The sequence below is a fragment of the Stylophora pistillata genome, chromosome 8 (genome assembly GCF_964205215.1).
Source record: "Stylophora pistillata chromosome 8, jaStyPist1.2, whole genome shotgun sequence".
NCBI classification, from domain to species: Eukaryota; Metazoa; Cnidaria; class Anthozoa; order Scleractinia; family Pocilloporidae; genus Stylophora; species Stylophora pistillata.
The window spans coordinates 1,117,501-1,130,009 of NC_142526.1; the positions used below are offsets into that span (position 1 = coordinate 1,117,501).

Here is a 12,509-nt window from a genome sequence, read left to right on the forward strand (position 1 = left end):
TGTTAATTTTTTTTAATTACAAAGATTAAAATAAATAATAATGATAATAATAAACTGTTCTTGGTGGGGCTACAGCCCACTCAACCCCATAGCTCCGCGGTCCCCGTATTCAAGGCGCAAACCGGATATTAAAAAGTCCCCTTCGAACCACACAAATTCGTGACCTCTGGCCACAGTGTGTCGCAAAGCTTTATGTTTTGCCGGCACGTTTCTGAATAACCCAAATTTTTTATTACATATTATTTTAGTATAAGGACCAAACTTTGTGCCAGCATGTAGTTTGACATGATGCCACACATGCCAAGACACGTTTTGAAGGTTTCAAGCTAGCCGATTTTTCGCTTTTTGCAACGAGCGTTTGACAGCACTTAGTTAAAAAATCATGTGAATTTTAAAATTAAGCCAAAGCTCCTTAAAATGCCACATATAAAAGTAAAATTAATTATACTTTGAAGTAAAAACACCTCCGATTTCTTACGAAACATCCTCCTTTAGTACTAGCACGCTAAAGTTGCTCAGTTTTACCGTATTTTTTTTTTAATTAATTAGGTAAAAACCCGAATTTTCGTTTTTCCCCATTTCCACGGACACATTTGATTTTTCAAACTTTGAAATATATTTTTTTTAATATATCTCCCTATAGGGGTTTTCCAGGCAAATTATCAGAATTTTTGATTTTTTTAGCGTGGCCAGCAATTCTCGATATTGACAGTCACGGCCTCTTAAGAACACAACGTAGTGCTCCAGCCAGGACTTGAACCCGGGCCATCCGACCCAGAGTCTAGCGCACTGACTGCTAGTGGCTGTTTGGGCATTTTGGTCACTAGTGGCCGTTTGGCTGATCAATAGCGCTTTACGATGTTGTTGTTAAGGTTGAGATCGAAATTCAGCATTTTATCGGGCTCCTCTGGCAGCCGCTTTAGTCCATGTAACGATCTCACCTTCTCACCCACCCCACCCCAGGGGAGGAGATCCACCACACAGTAATCTCGCGCGTGGGAAATTAACGTCTCCTACTCCTAACCCTGCAGGAGACGGGGCCTACGGTTTATTTCGTCCTTATTCGTGAAGATTAGAATATCTATCCATTACTTGATATTATAGAAAGGTAGCAAATTCTTCTCAGTTATTTTAAAACCATGAGTATTGGTCCGGCCAGGGCTAGAACCCTCGACCTCCCGCACAACACACTCCGGCGCTCTAACCAATTTAGCTAACCGCTCACTAGTGGCCAAAATGCTAAAATGCCAAAACGGCCACTACAGGCCAAAATAAACAAACGGCCACTAGTGGCGAAAATGCCCAAACTGCGACTAATGGCCAAAATGCTGAAACGGCCATAAGTGGCCAAAATGCCCCAGCGGCCACTAGTGTCGAAAATGCCCAAACAGCCACTAGTGTCCAAAATGCCCAAAAAGCCACCAGTGACCAGAATGCCCAAACAGCCACTAATGGGCAGAATGCCCAAACGAGCAATTAGGGGAAAAATGGCCAAACGGCCACTAATGGCCAAAATGCACAAACGTCCACGAGTGGCGAAAAAGCCGAAATGGCCACTAGTGGCCAAAATGCTCAAACAGCCACTAATGGCCAAAATACCCAAACCGCCGCAAGTGGCGAGAATGCCCAAACGCCAAACTACCACTAGTGGCCAAATTTCCCAAACGGCCACTATTGTATCTAAATATATGCGTTACGGAGTTTAGCATATATTTGTTTTCTGCACGTTCTGTATGGAATGTGGTCCTCGCGTTCTGGTATGTCTCTTGTGTGTAGTTATTTGCATAGTGGTAAATAAGTCTGTGGTTTACTGGTATTCATCCTTCGGGTTGTGAGCGCCATCGTATACAGAACTTTAATTTTGCGTTGTTTATCTCATAGTGCGGGGAGTTTGGCCATTTGAGCGCCTTCTGTTCTAAGCCGTATGTTGCGCCAAAGGGTGACTCGCGCCATTCTTGACTAGACGTGGATTCAAGCTCAGAGGACCTTCAGGATATTCAGTTGAGTTCGAGTTTTCTTCCTTTTGGGGGGGTAGTTACGACAATTTTGATGTTAAAAGCACTATTAGCGGTGTCAAGGGTCGTTTGAGCGCCTCCACTGAAATTTGGAAGTGTACCTTGAAAGCTCCTGAGTTTGTGCTTGACACCATCAGGCGTGGGTACAGGCTTCCTTTCGCGGAATATCCGCCCTCGTGTTTTTTGGCTAATAATAGATCGGCCTTTCAGCATTCTGAATTTGTGACCCAAGCCATCTCGGAGCTTTTATCCAACGGTTGCATTATTGAGCACAGTGTTCCGCCATTTTGCGTTAACCTCTTGTCAGTTGCTAAAGGGAAGAAGCTGCGCTTAGTCATCGATCTCAGGCACGTTAACAGCTTCCCTGTGAAGTTTAAATTTAAGTACGAGGATCTTCGCTCCCTATCTCAAGTCCTCGAGGAGGGGCACTGGTTCTTAACATGGGACCTTAAGTCCGGATATCATCATGTTGATATCTACTTGGAGCATCAGAGGTATCTCGGTTTTTCTTGGCAGTTCATCAGCGTGCCAAGATATTTTACCTTCATAGTTTTGCTCTTCGGCCTTAGCATCGCCTGTTTTTGCTTCACCAAATTGTTGCGTCCGTTAGTCTGTCGCTGGCTCTCTATGAGTCACAATAACTTTATCTTTACCTCCACGATGGGCTCGGAAGTCTACCGGATAAGTGTTCCGCCGCAGCAGCTGCCCTTATCCGAAAGAAAGAGCTCGACTCCTCAAGTCTCCTTGTAAATGAAGACAAATCTCATTGGCATCCCATGCAAGTAGGTGAATCGCTGGGTTTCGTGATTAACACTATTAATATGTCTTTTCATATTCCTGAAAGGAAGGTGGAAAAGCTTAAGAGTCTTTTATGCTCTGTAATTGGAGATACGTCGTCCTCGTATCGAGAATTGGCCGGAATCGCCAGTTCTATAATTTCTGTAGCATTGGCAGTGGGGCCCATTTCACGTCTTCTAACCAGACAAATGTACCTGGCAATTGAATCACGATCAGCGTGGGACCACACCTTTCGTTTTTCTCCGGCTCTTTTGGAAGAGTTGAGATTTTGGTACAGCAATATCGACTCGTTTAATGGCTATTCTCTTCGTCCAGCCCGCTGATTCGTCGACGGTTATTTTCTGTGATGCTAATGATGTCGCCTTCGGCGGGTTTTCGGCCTCCTTGGACAGAGTAAAGGCTAGCGGCATGTTCACGTCTGAAGATCTTGGTCAGAGCTCCACGTACCGCGAGTTGAAAGCTATTTATTATGTTCTATTGTCCTTTGCGGAGAAGCTGCAGCAGAAGAGAGTAAAGGTTTTCACCGACAATCAAGGCGCTGCGAGAATAGTTTCTGTTGGCAGTTCCAAAGTCCACCTTCAGTCTGTTGGTATGAGCATTTTTGATTTTTGTTTTTCAAACGGGATCACCCTTGAGGCACAGTGGATTCCCAGGTCGCAGAATAAGAGGGCTGCTTTCCTTAGCCGATTCGTTGACAAGGACGATTGGCGCGTTGATCCTTCAGTTTTCCGCCTCCTTGATGCTAAATGGGGTCCTCATACATTCGACTGCTCGGCGACCAATTACAATGATCAGCTCCCTCGGTTTAACTCGAAGTTTGCCTCTCCCGGATGCAGTGGGGTCGACGCTTTGGCAAAAGACTGGAGCGTCGAGAACAACTGGATATGTCCCCCAGTTAGTCTAATCGTCGATTCTGTCCGTCATCTCATGTCTTGCTCTGGCCGCGGGACATCGATCATCCCCGAATGGCCCTCCGCTCATTTTTGGCCTTTCTTGCGTGAAGGGTCTTCTCGGTTTAGCCCGTATGTCACGGAAGTGTTTGTTCTGCCTGCAGTCGAGGATCTACTACTGGAGGGTCCTGGTCAAAAGCAGATCTATAAGTCTTGACCTTCTGTTTTTCGTGGTTGCCCGAAGTTCACAACGTTGGCTTTGCGTTTAGATTTTAGGTGATTTGTCTAGCCTTCATGGCATACTTTTCGAGCCCGTTGGTGCACTTTTTCCGGTCTCTGTTTTGGTTACGCATATTTGGCTTTTTTGGCGCATTTTTGAGCCTGATTTGGCGTATGTTTTTAGCCTCATGTGGCGCGTCTTGAAGCCTGAACTGGCTAATTTTAGGCCCGATGTGGCGTTTTGTTTGGCCTGTAATGGCACCTGGCCTGTAGCGACACATGGATTTTGCAAATTTATTAGTTATGGGTAAGTTTATGCCGCGCAGCCGACCACCGCGTTTGGAATATCCTCTTCTTATACCGATATTGCCCATCTGTATGAACTTGAGCTTTTCATTTTTCCGTTTTAGTCGTTTCGTTCAACTTGTGTTTTCGTTTTTCAGATGTTCTAATTTCCGGGATTTGGAGCGACGCGGCAGCCTTGGAGGACCCATTGCTACGAAGCTTGGTTCCACACCTTCTTGATTTGCAGTTGGGATCCAGGGCTCCGTCTACCTTAACCACGTACAAGTCAGGCTGGTTGAGAGGGCGCGGATGGGCGTCCTCGAAGATTGGTGTCCCCGTCATTCCGGCAAAGACCTTGCACATTGCACTTTTTATTACAGGACTTACGAACGTTTGCCTTGCGAACAATACGGGTGTCTCCCCCATAGAAGCTGTTGTTTATGGCATTAAATGGGCCCACTCTATGGCCGGGCTAGAAATATGTCCAGCCAACCATCCCCTTGTGAAATCTTCTTTTGAGGGCGCGAAAAGAAAATTGGCGCGTCCTGTTAGCCCGAAAGAGCCTTTATCCATAGACACGCTGCAGGCATTTGCCGAATGTTATGTTTCGAGTAATTCTCCTGCCACTCTTCGTTTTTTCTTCATATTGTTAGTTGGTTTCTATGGGTTTTTTCGTATTGATGAAATTAACAGTTCTTGCCTTAAGAATGTTACCATTAATGCTGACCACATGTCTATTTATGTCTCCAAGCGAAACAAATGACCAGTATCGGGAGGGTCACACCTCTTATCTTGCCAGGTCTGGGAAATCTACGTGCCCAGTTTCCATTACTGAACGAGTTATACAGGTTTTGTCGCAGTCTAATTCATCGCTTCCGCTTGTTCGTCGTATTGTTAAGTCCAAATCTGGCGAGTATTTCCACGTTAGCAAGGGCGTGTCTATTTCTACTCTTAGAGAGGTATTCAAGAAGTACATCCAGCCCTTTGTTGACGACGTTTCAAAGTACGGCACGCATAGTATGAGGTCTGGTGCAGCGTCGAACCCCGCTTGTAGGCGCATACCGGGCGATTTACTGGATATGCATACTGGGTGGAGGGGTCCTTCCTCGAAGAACAGATACATTAAACATGCAATTGAAGATCATTTAAGGGTTTCAAAATCGCTTTTGCTCTGAGGGTATACTTTACGCTAGTTTACAGTTTATTCTTACTTAGCTGAAAGAGCTTTTCTTGTCATTAGTTTGCGATTATTTGTGCTTTTATGCTAGTTTATAACTATTGTAGTTCTAGTTTGCTATTTATTGCAATCAATTTATTTATCGTATTTATTATGTCCATTTATTTGCTGTAGCCTAGAAGTCCTGGCGGGGGACGTTAGTGGTGCCTGGCCCGTCCCAGATTTCCTGTCCTGCGTTTTCCTTAGGGGGTTTTTTGAGGCAGGTTTTTTCTGTCCCCCCCTGGCTCGCTTACTCGCAGTTGATAGATCCGGTTACGATTATAATCATATATTTCAATTGTAGTTCAATAAACTGATTGATAGCGTTGCTCGCAGCCCACAATCCAATGTTCTCCATGATTTGATGTGTCTTGCTCTCATTTGGTTTTATTCGCTTAAGTTAGTGCAGAAGCCAAATTGCCGAAAAGGCCAATAGTGGTTAAACAGCCGAAAGGGCCACTGGCGACCAATGTGACCAAACGGCCACTAGTGGAAGAAATAATAATAATAATAATAATAATAATAATAATAATAATAAGAATAAGAATAATAATAACGATTTAGTCCCGAGGGAGTGACAAGTACCATCAGTGAGGAGGTACGCACTTTGCTTGAATCATCAATTACCATCTTACGCCAAATTAACACCTGCCAAGGTCAGTACAAAGCTCGCGAGTTTGACACCCTTATTAAGGAGAAGCCAACAAAGCGCGACCTCGACAACATCAATCAAGCCTTAGCAGAGCTGATGAGACAACAGAAAGTACTCCCTACGGACAACCCGTTCACGTACCTTTGGATCGCAAGCTGCGTGCCGTACTCTGTTGTTATTGCATTTTTGTTGTACAAAGGTTGGAAAAAGAAAGGCCCGAAAAGACCATCAGCTGGAGAGAGTAAGCAACAGAAACGGCGCCGTTTGTACGTAGAAAAAGTATGTGAAATAAGGAAACAGATTTCAATTGCCAAAGCGGAAGTGGATCGGTGGAAAGAAAACCGAAAGCTCACCAAGAGAGGGAGAAGGAACCGAGAGATTTTGCACAAGGAATGCCGCACGTCATCGATAGCATCACTTGTCGGGTGTATTGAAAAGAATAAATCCTCTTTACGAAAACTGAAGAAAAGGCTTTGTGCGAAGCAACAAGCTAGAGGAAGCAAGATTGATTAATCAACAATTTAAAGATGATACTAGCCGGGTATATGCGGGCATGAGAAGAGTGTTGGCTAACGACCATGAGAGTGAGCGTCCAAAATATGTAGACCCTGGGAAACGGGATGAGTAAATAGAGGAGAAGGTGTTTGTTAATATCGAAGAAGCAGGTAGCTTTTGGAAGGAATTATGGAAAGGGAGCGGAACGGGAAACTGAAGCGCGGAATGGTTCGCATGATTTGCGAGCTATTATTCACGACCGTGTCCCTCCTTCAGTGGAGGAGGCCTGGGACATAGTTACAAGTGAGGTTGTAAACGTTTAAGCGCGGAAGAAGAATTAGAGCGCACCTGGACCGGATCGTATCGCCAATTTTTGGTGGAAACGTGCCCAAGCGCTGCATAAGGGTGTTATTTCGTCATTCCGTGTGATCTCCGAGTATGAGGAAGAGTATCCAGCATGGTTTTGTGAAGGGAAAACAACGTTAATCCCAAAACCCGGAGAGTTTACTAGCGACAACCAACGACCCATCACATGCCTAAACACGCTTTATAAGTGGTTCACTTCGTGTCTGCTTGTCACAACAAACCAGCATCTTGAAGAGAACGATCTAATGGAGGGTGCGCAGAGGGGGGCACGTGCAGGCTTCAGTGGAACAATAGACAACTTATTGATCGACCGAACAGTTGCGTTGGATTGTCATAGGAGGAGGCGGAATTTAAGCATGGCCTGGATTGATGTTAAAAAGGCGTACGACTCTGTAGATCATAGTTGGTTGAATGGGGTGATGACGTTACTCAAGTTTCCCACATGGTTGTGTAAAGTCATTGCTAAACTGTGTAAGAGTTGGAACACAAAGGTAGTGGCGATCACAAGGGAAGGGAGACAGACCTCCGAAAGGATTAAGTTCAACAGAGGGTTACCACAGGGGGATGCATTGTGCCTGAGGCTGTTCACCGTATGCTTGAACCCAGTGGCATGGAAGATCAGAGCTGAAGGATACCGGATGTCCAAACCTATTAACAGTAAGGTTACGGGACTCGTGTATATTGATGATATCAAGATCTTCGCTGCATCGGAGAGTAAGCTTGAACGGGTTATGAAGATGGTTAAGTCATCTATGGAGGATGTGGGGCTTCAGTGGAACCTAAAGAGGTGTGCGGTGGCCCGTGTGAAAAGGGGGGTACAAGTGACTGCTTTCTCAGGGGGGAGAGTTGTGGAGTCGACTAGAATACCATGTCTTGACGATGGTGAGCGGTACAAGTTCCTTGGAGTACTTGAGAGTGTTAGGCAGGAGGATAAGTTGGTCCTGGAGTGTGCAGCAAGAGAGTATCTCAGACGATTGTCAGTTATTTGGACAAGTCCCTTGTCCGATTATAATCGGGTGGTAGCGTCAAATCAGTTTGCATTGCCTGTTCTTGGATATCGTATGTGGACACAACTGTGGCCGGTGATGGAACTTAAGCAGATCGATAGGGAAGCGCGCAAGATTGTTGTCGAGAGTGGGGGCAGACACCCATGTAGTTCGAATGCATTGTTGTATATGCCAAGAAGTAGAGGAGGGCGGGGATTGCGCTCTGTTGAAATGGAGTACAAAGCCACAAAAATCAAGGGTGCAGTCAGACTCCATGGTAATGAAGATCGTGCACTGGGAATGGTACGGGAGTTTGAAGAGCAAGCGGCGAGGATGGGGCGTAGGTCAATTTTTAAAGAAGCGGCTAAGTGCGCAGAGGAGTTGGGGCTGGAGTTGGATTTGGAACACGCTCAAGGGATCAAGAAAGAGGTGCGGAGGTGCCAAATTGAGAAGTTAGAGGATGAGATCGGAAACCAACGGTGGCAAGGGCGTCTAGTGACTACTAGGCTGTAGGATGAGATTTTGAGTGCCGATGGGTGTTTCTGGTGGCTCACAGAGTGGAAGAACTGCCCATCACACACAATTGCTGGACTCGTCGAGCTATACGAGCAGCTATTGCCAACGCGAGTATACACGAGTCAGAAGACCCACATAAGCGGAGAAGGTGAGGTGAGGTGCAGATTATGCGGCAAGGCTCCAGAGAGTGTGACACATATCTTGTCAGGATGCAGTGCGCTGGCCCAGAGCAAGTATCTTTCTAGACACGACGCAGCACTGAAGGTACTGTTGTACGAACTGTTGTATGATGAGGGATTTTTAGACGAGATACCACCCTGGTACTCGCCCGACAAGCCGAAGCCCGTGTATGAGTCAGAGAATGTTAAAGCTTATTGGGATGTCCCTATATATGCTGATCAACAAGAGGTCAGATGCGATAGGGTGGATGCACACATTGTAAATCATATGTGCAAGAGAGTTGTGACGCTGGAAATGAGCTGTCCGTGGGTTAACAATCGGACAAGAAAGGATGAAGAGAAGACACTGAAGTACGGACCCCTTCGCTGGGAACTAAGGCAGCAGTTCCCAGGCTACGAGGTGAAGCAATATAACATCATTATGGATGCCCTCGGGGGGTGGTCACGGGAGCTGGATGTCATGATGCGCGAGCTGGTGGGAGGCAGAAGCACAGACGTACTGCGAAAGATGCAGAGGGCAGTGCTCTCGGGCACGCTGAATATTGCCCGGACTTTCAAGGAGGCAGTTTGAATTCCTGTTAGAAGGAGGACCGTAGACACAACGGAAAAGCTTTTTAGGATTAGTTAATGTACATTTATATTTTTACTGCATGGCTCACAGGTTACAGTTTTCGCCCTGTGCTGCCTGATTAGAATGTAGCATTCAGTTGATTTCTCTGGGACATAATGATAATAATAATAATAATAATAATAATAATAATAATAATAATGACTTTATTCATACAGGGTAGCACGTAATAGCTGCAAGCTAATAAACTTGTGGCCCTGATTTGATCAACTAATTACAAGTTAAAAATAGAATAACACTTAAAATCATGGGAAAAAAAAAGCCCCCACTAGTAACCAAAAATGGCAAAAATCGCCAAACTTCCACTAGTGGCCAAAATAGCCAAACTGCCACTACTGGCCAAATTGCTGAGACGGCCTGACTAGTGACCAAAATCGCCAAACTGCCACTCATGGCCAAAATGCCTAAACGGCCACTACTGGTCAATATGGCCACACGGCCACTAGTGACCAAAAGGCCAAAAGACCACTGGTGGCCAAAATGGCCAAACTGCCACTAGTGGCCAAACAGCCGAAACGGCCACCAGTGGCCAAACTGCCACTAGCGGCCATATTGCCGAGACGGCCACTAGTGACGAAAATTCCCAAACTGCCACTAGTGACAATGATGCCCAAAACGGCCACTAGTGGCCAAAATGGCTAAACGGCCACTAGTGGACAAAATGGCCAAACGGCCACTAGTGGCGAAACTTGCCAAACTGCCAATAGCGGCCAAATTTCCGAAACGACTACAGGTGGCCATAATCGCCAAACTTCCACTAGTAGCCAAAATGCCCAAACGGTCACTAGTAGCAAAAATAACCAAACTACCGCTAGTGGCAAAAATGGCCAGACGGTCACTAGTCGCCAAAATGGCCAAACAGCCACTAGTGGCCAAAATGGCCCAACTGCCACCAGTGGCCAAAATTCCCAAACGACTACTAGTGGCCAAGATGGCCAACTTACCGCTAGTGGCCAAGATGGCCGCACGACCACCAATGGCCAAAATGGCTAAACGGGCACTAGCGGCTAAGACTGCGAAACTACCCCGAGTGCTCAAACAGCCACTACTTGCCAAAATGCCCAAATGGCTACAAGTGGCCAAAATTGCAAAACGGCTACTAGTGGCTAACATTGCCAAAATGCCAATAGTGGCCAAAATGTCAACAAAATGGCCTAAAGGCCACTAGTGGCGAAATTGCCGAAACGGCCACTAGTGGCCGATATAGCCACGCTGCCAGTAGTGGCCAAAATGGCTAAATGGGCACTAGTGGCTAAAATTGCGAGACTGCAACTAGTGCCCAAAATTCCCAAACGGCGACAAGTGGCAAAGGAGCCCTTGGCCATAATGGCCAAAATGCCACTAGTTGTTAAAATTCCTCAACTGCAAGTAATGGCCAAAAACTGCCACTTGTGGCCAAATTGCTGAAACGGCCAGTAGAGATCTAAAAAGCTGAAATGGCCAAAACGTGGAAACGGCTACTAGCGGCGAGAATGCCCAAACTACGACTAATGGGGAGTCCCTGGGCAAGAGTGCTGAAAATGGCGAAACGGCTAGTAGTGGCCAAAGTACCCAAACGGTCACTTGTGGCCAAAATAGCGTGACGGCCATTAGTGGCCAAAATGACCAAACCGTCACTAGTGGCCAAAATGCACAAACAGTCAATAGTAGCCAAAATGCCCAAAGACCCCATGTGGCCAAAATGTCCAAATTTTCGGAAGTGTATCTAATGCCCAAACGGCCACTAGTGCCAAAACAGCCCAAAGGTCATTAGTGGGCAAAATGCCCAAACGGCCACTAGATGGACAAATACCCAAACGTCCAATAGTGCCTAAAATGCCCTTTACTGGCGAAAATGCCCCAACGACCATTAGTGGCCAAAATGCTTAAAACGGTCACTGGTAGGCAAAAGGTTTGAACGGTAAGTAGTACTACCCCAAAAAGGGCAAAGGGTCACGAGTGGCATCTTGGCCACTAGTGGTTAAAATGCCTAATTATAATTTTAATTATTGGTTGAGTGTTAAATATTTGTTACTATTAAAAATGGTAACAAATATCGATCTTATCAATAATCATAATGATAACAATAGGTAATGTTAATTTATAAGGGCTACCTCAAGAATCTCAATGTTCCTCTATCAGTCTCTCCTGTAGGCTCCGATAATGATTAAACTATGCTTCTTTCACTTTTGTCTGTTATTCATAGATCATTTCTTATGTTATTGGTAACTGTCCCATTTCTGTGAGACCTTCGTTTCATACTTTAATTTACTTCATTTGCTTCGTTGTTACACATAATCATATACTTGTTTGAATCAATTTCACTTTTCTAAATTAACAATATTGTAATCTCCTTGTAATTTTTATTTCCAGCCTCCTTGATATACTTTAATATTGTCTGCAACCACGCGACTCCATTAGCTTTGCTACATTCGGGTGGGTATTTCTTTTATTTTCTTGTATTTATTTATTTCTTCTCAAAATAAATATATGATAATATATGATACTTTGGCCATTAGTTACTGATTCAAATGGTAAAAATGCTCTCTTTTCGTATAATAAATTTTTCTTCAAAGTTTCCATGATGTGCAAATCAAACTTATCTAGGTATTTCTCCAAAGAACAGTCTCGTTTTCAATTATGTGCCGGAGAAGCTACTGTGAAATTATTTTGAGATATCTATTATCTATTGTAATGTCACATCAAGAAATGAAAAAAAGTTATATCTTCGAATCTACTGGGCATTACACCATCGAATCTACAGGGCATAATTTGCTGATTCAAATAGTGAAATGCTCTCTCTTCAAAGAAGACATTTTTTCTGTTAGTTTTCATGATGTGCCGATCCCACCTTTTAAGAAATTTCTGTAAAGTAAACCTTTATTTCATCGCGCTCAATCCTAAAACTATTGCGAAATGTTTCTCGGCCACTAATGTTAGCAATGTGGCAATCTGATTGGCCACTTTGTCGTTGTTGATAAGACTACAGGCAGCGCTGCTCGTGTCAACGTATCACGCAATGTGTCATGCTCTGAAACAATCGTTTTATTTGAAGCAAATATTGTGGTAAAAAGCAAATCGACATTTGTCGCGGACTCACTCGGCTGCACCTCGTAAGTCTACAACATTTTGACCACTGTGTTGACGAAAATCGTTCCGATTAGTCTACAGACCACGCTAAACCATTGTCGATTTGTTAAGTATCTAATGAACTACAGAAAGGGGACAAAAATAAAACTTGATGACGCTTACCGATCGGTTAAACTGCAGGGACAACACTGATAG

At 44.8% G+C, this 12,509-nt stretch overlaps 1 pseudogene; it reads left to right on the forward strand.

Annotated features, from left to right (window-relative positions):
* LOC148724380 (uncharacterized) overlaps positions 1-5,758 on the forward strand; it is a 7,658-nt pseudogene extending 1,900 nt beyond the window's left edge.
* Positions 5,759-12,509: the final 6,751 nt, after the last annotated feature.